Below are 6,111 nucleotides of genomic sequence, written 5' to 3'. Positions count from 1 at the left end.
ATTTAAAAATTCAAAATGCATTCAAAAGGTTATCCAAACATCTTTAACAAATTAATCTTCAGGTAAGAAAAAGGTAAAATTCTCCTCTCCACTTTTAGAATAGTGAATCTCAAATATTTGAATTTTTCATAAAATCCAACGTCCAATTTGATACATATCTTTCATTTACACCTCAAAACATTTATCAAGATGAATTAAATTTCATGGAAAGTACCTGCTCATAGGTCACCTATTAAAAAAAAAATGTATGAATGCAACGAATAAATGAATTATTTATTGGTGATTAGAGAAGCCATAAAGAAACCAAGTTCATTGTGTCCGACAAAAATCACAATAGAGTATCTCACACATAATATCTTCGTATTCCTATAAACATTTATAATGGGAGTGGTTGGTGTAAAAGCATTTCAGTACATATTTATTACATATATTTGAGAAAGAGAGTACATGATCTTCTTGGACAACGGTAATAAATTTTCCTTATTTTATATATATATATATATATAACAAATTCTAATATATTATAATTTAGTTTTTTAAAAAATAATATAAAATATATTAACAATGTATTAAAAATGTGATTGCAATCACGTTTTTCATGTATTTCTCATTTTTTGTGTAGCAGGGTCTATAGAAAGTATGCAACATGGATACTCCTTGGATAAGGAATTAAATTTTGCATCCAACGAGTACTCCCACTTGAAATTTGAATAAAACCTTAAGGAGATAAGTTGAAAATACGAGTTGAAAAAATAGTTTTATTATTTTATTATTTTTTAATATTTTTACTTTTTAACTCCAAAAATAGTGAATCACCCCCCATGGTTGACATCATCACCTTGAATCCTATTAGTTCTTATAAAGTTTATCTTGGTTGTATATTTTTCTTAGGAGGCCCATTTTAGACCTCAAAATTCCCCCAATAAGTTTACGACATGATTTTGATAAATAGCGACCGATGATAGAGAAACGAAAAGAAGCGGCTCTCGAACAAAATCTGAGTTGGATCGCTGAAGCGATTTTTCTCTACAAGAGCTGAGACAGGAAGCAGCATGGTACTTATAATACGCGCAACAGGCTACATTGGATGACATGCTGCCAAGACTAGCCTTGATCTCGGCCATCCCACCTTCCTTCTCGCCAGGGAGTCCACGGTTTCTTCTAATTCTGAGAAAGCCCAGCTTCTGGAATCCTTCAAGGCCTCAGGTACAAATATAGTCCATGGATCATTAGAGGATCATGCAAGCCTTGTGGAGGCAGTGAAGAAGGTAGACGTCGTGATCTACACAGCTGGATCACTACAGATAGAGACGCAGGTCTATATTATCAAGGCTATTAAAGAAATCAGAACGGTCAGGGGGTTTTTCCCATCTGAGTTCGGGAATGATGTTGATAACGACAATGAAGGGGAGCCTGCAAAGAATACATACGTCTCTAGCAATTGTTTTGCAGGGTATTTCTTTCCCGGCCTGGGACAGGTTGGCCTTTCAGCTCCTCCAAGGGATACAGCTGTCATTCTTGGAGATGGAAATGCTAAAGGCTTGGATAGGATGGGTTTTGGATCTGCAGGTTTTCCCATCGGATCCAACGCTGAAATCAACAGAGGCTGGCTGCATGAAGCGGATCTGCTCCCTCCTGCTGTGAACAGATACAAACATTCCAGATCTGGACTGGATCTACCCGATCCGGACAACAAACAAAGGAAACGCCAAGATCCAAGTGCCCTGGAACTCTGGTTTGCGAAAGGCTAGCTGAATTGGAACGCGCAAAACTTCAACCACCTGTTACACTGCGCTTTCAAGAAGCCTGATTCGGTAGTGGTGATGTGTCCTGCACAGGCACTCTTCATCGATCTGATTCCCCAGATCTCAGAAGGGGCTATATGGCACGAGGATAGCTTGAACACAAAACAGAGGAGAACAGCTCCCACAGTCTCTGTGGCGGCAACCTCACCAGATCCATGCTTCCAAATCAGTATAAAGCCCCCCTATGGGAAATCAACCCTAATCTGGGTTCAAGCTTCAAACAGTGTCTCAAATCTGAAGAAAAACATTGCCAATCACATTGGCCTCCCGGAAGGATATCAACATCTGCTCTCTGAAGGCAGATCGTTACAAGATCACAGAGCAATTGACTACTACAACATCAAGCCAGGATCTAATATTATTGTAAACATGAGGCTACGGGGAGGTGCAGCAGCTAGTGGCCCACAAAAACAAACAGAAGGGGGCAGTGGATCTAAAGCAAAACACAGCCCAGATCCACACCAGCAGCACAAAAGCGAAGGAACATCTTACAAGCATATTCTACAAGGGGGAAAATCTTCTTCTACAGCCCCACAGCAGGCCGGAATAGAACCCAGCGCATATATCGTGGAGCAACTGAACTATACACCTGAACTAACAATAGATACAACAGAAGCAGAGGAGGTACGTAACATTTATGAAAGACAAGCCCTCATCTGTCGCTTCAACGGTTTCTGGCCAAAACCCATGGACCTTTTTCATTGGATTTTCACAAAATGGTCTCTTAATTGTGACGTCATGCTCTGCTCCAAAGGATTTTTTATAGTCAAACTTCCTTCAGAAGAGGTCAGGGCCCTAGTTATTCAGGAGGGACCGTGGTTTTGGGGATCTTCAGGACTCTTCATTACACCTTGGACCCCAGAGTTTGATGCAAACACCTTCATCGTCTCCAGGGTGCCAGTGTGGGTACGACTACATAACCTCCCTGCACATTTTTGGGACCAAAAGACACTCGCATGCATTGGAAACTCTTTTGGCAGATATATTAAAATGGATACTCAGCGAGTGGAAGATGGAATCTACACTTTCGCACGAATCTGTGTGGAAGTTGATCTCAGCAAAGGATTACTGGACCGCATAGTACTGAAGCATAAAGATCGCAGCTGGATGCAAACAATAGATTATGAAAACACAACATTCCGATGCAGAATATGCCGGCAGACAGGGCACCTACAAAATGCATGCCCAGAATTAAAAAAAGACAGCCAAAGAAGGAGGAAATCCGGGAAAAAAAAGGGTGGACATTCCCCCCACCAGACCCTGAGGAAGAGGAAGAAGGTGAGGAGGAATTGCCCATCCCAAATGAGAACAGCCAAGCAGAACCGCAGGAACAATCTCCACAAGTGCCCATGGAATCGCAACCGAAAAGGCTTCCGACACAATGGAACTCAGTGGAACCAAAAGGCAGCATAAATCGGACACCTCGGACTCTAACAAGGAAAACCCTCGACCCGGTGAGGAAAACCCATTTCAACTCGTTCCCATGCATTTGGCTCAAGGCGAGTGGCGCAAGGTAGAGAAGAAAAAGGGGAGGAAAACTTGATCTTCCCCCTATCAGGCATCTCAGTGCTCCAGGCATGGTTTTTTTTTCATCAGTTTTTTTCTTCTTTGTATTTGACACTTGTGTCAACCATTTTTTGTCAGGCTTCATAGCCTTGTCTTTGCAATGCTTTGGCATCTACAAAATGTAATTTTCAAAATTAATGGAAATTACGATTTTTTCCAAGGGAAAAAAAACATGATTTTGATAAACTTTGGTGGATTTTTGATCTAGGTGGATATTGGTGGCCACCTACCTATCCCCCTTGGACCCCCACAACTATCTCTTTCAGTTTTTCAGTTTCCGTAATTGTAGCACAATTTACTATTTTTAGCAGTTTTTCGGGTCATGAACTTTCGGAGCCGTTTTGAGGCCCTAAATGATGTTTTTTGGGAAATCAAGGAGCAACATAGGTCAATAAATTGATGTTTCTCTTCCCAAAGTTGTAGTGCTTGGATAGATCTTTCTAACGAGCTATTGTACGCGACAAACGAAGATCAGGTGCCAAAGTTACGACCCCGGGAAGTTGATGTACCAACTTACCCAAAACGGGGCACACAATTTGGCGTTTCATCTTCTAGGGTTATTTTTTTGGGATGTTAAGGGTTTTCCATTATTTCTCAACAATAAATAGGCCTTTGAGCCTCATTGTAACACAATTCAGAGGCATGTAGCTGCCACATCTCTTCTCAGAGATAAGCTACCATCGCCCTAGCTGGTTTATTTCCATTTCTGTTTGTAAGCATATTTCAATATTTTACATTAATGAAATGAAGTATTATTTCTGCTGCATCTCTGTGTTTATGGTTATCTCCGTAATTTTTTGTGTTCCTGTTTAAATCCTGATCAATTTTTTTGGAAATCAAGGTTACAAATATCAAGTTTCATGATATTAGGTTCTTCAGGGGTTCTTGAGGGTGTTGAATCCATTTCCATCATTAAAAAACAATTCAAACACTCCAAGTTTTAGATTTTTTGAAAAGAAAAACTCGTCAGATTCCAATGAGAAAATTTTCGTCCAGGGGAAATTGTGAACTACTTAGGCAAGTCCTTTTAATTGCTATGTCCATTTTCATCTTTATTTTAAATTTTAATGTTATTTCAATAGTATGTGCATGTTGAATTCTTCTATCAAATCAAACCACAACATATGAGCACTTTATGTCCTTCATTGTAAGGAGGAGAGATTGTGTGCATTATCCATCTTAAGTGATTTCAATATACACATCAATTTCTAACATATCGGCTTCAATATACATGTCAATTTTAATTTCTATTTCAATTAATGTTCAATTTGTATATTAATTTCCATTGATACTGAATTCTTTAATTATTTATTTAAAGTGATAATTATATATATTGGTAATCTAGAGGAATTTGGCAGCTCGTGTGACACGAGGCTATCAATAAACCTTTAAGGGCCTACGGCATGTCCTTCTCTCTATAAACTAAATCACAACCAAAAAAATTTGAAATTTACATCTCTTAATTACTACAAACTCACTTTACTTAAATCACCATTCAAATTATTCCTTAAAACATATTTATATTAATTTTAATTTCAAAATACATTGTTAATATATTTTATATTATTTTTTAAAAAACTAAATTATAATATATTGGATTTATATATATATATATAATATAAAATAAGGAAAATTTGTTACCGTTGTCCAAGAAGATCATGTACTCTCTTTCTCAAATATATGTAATAAATATGTACTGAAATTCTTTTACACCAACCACTCCCATTATAAATGTTCATAGGAATACGAAGATATTATGTGTGAGATACTCTATTGTGGTTTTTGTCGGACACAATGAACTTGGTTTCTTTATGGCTTCTCTAATCATCAATAAATAATTGATTTATTCGTTGCATTCATACAACTTTTTTTTAATAGGTGACCTATTAGCATGTACTTTCCATGAAATTTAATTCATCTTGATAAATGTTTTGAGGTGCAAATGAAAGATATGTATCAAATTGGAAGTTGGATCTTATGAAAAGATCAAATATTTGAGATTCTCTATTCTAAAAGTGGAGAGGAGAATTTTACCTTTTTCTTAGCTGAAGATTAATTTGTTAAATATGTTTGGATAACCTTTTGAATGCATTTTGAATTTTTTAATCTTTATGAATGGGTGAAAATAGCGGGTTTGCTTTAAAATCTTAGATAGTGTTATTTCTTATTAGTCTTGCCTTATCCTAATTTTGAAAAAAATAATTGTTATAATCAATTGCTCAATTTTCAATGATCAAAAAATAGAATAAATATACAAAACAATGCACACTTCTTGCTTATGTTTTATGAAAATATTTTCAAATTCTTCACCCTGGCATTAGCAAACCCAAAAGTTTGATTGGAACAAAATAATGTCCATGTAGAATTCTCCTAGACCTTAGTGCAAAAAATAAATAGTGTTATGTTCTCTTCCTATAAAGTACACAACTATAAATGATTTTTTGCCAATAAATGTAAAAAGTAGGCAAAACCAATTTGTTATACCTTCCCATGGTTCTTTCTCAACTCCAAAAGGAAGGTTCTTTCTTAGCTCCAGAAACTCAAAAACATTTGCATGCCATGGCTCTTAGTACATGGAAAATGCACCCGCATAACGTAAAATAGCCCCATTACTCTTTCTTTCATATGTTAACATAAATTAGTTTTTTCATAAGGAAAAAGAACCCCATTACTCTTTTTGAAATTAGTTTTTGAATACCAAAACAAGTTGTGTAATGATTCCTCTTGTCTCCACCTTAAT

General features: G+C 36.7%; 1 pseudogene; it reads left to right on the top strand.

The window, feature by feature from the left end:
• Window positions 1-1,049: 1,049 nt before the first annotated feature.
• LOC149170596 (phenylcoumaran benzylic ether reductase PT1 pseudogene) lies at window positions 1,050-1,751 on the top strand (annotated as a pseudogene).
• Window positions 1,752-6,111: the final 4,360 nt, after the last annotated feature.

Source organism: Pinus tabuliformis, chromosome 4_2 (genome assembly GCF_031772625.1).
Source record: "Pinus tabuliformis cultivar Carrire ecotype Pingquan chromosome 4_2, CPIR1, whole genome shotgun sequence".
Classification (NCBI taxonomy): Eukaryota; Viridiplantae; Streptophyta; class Pinopsida; order Pinales; family Pinaceae; genus Pinus; species Pinus tabuliformis.
Note: the sequence above shows the minus strand (reverse complement) of the source record. Positions and strands in the feature narration are given on the sequence as shown.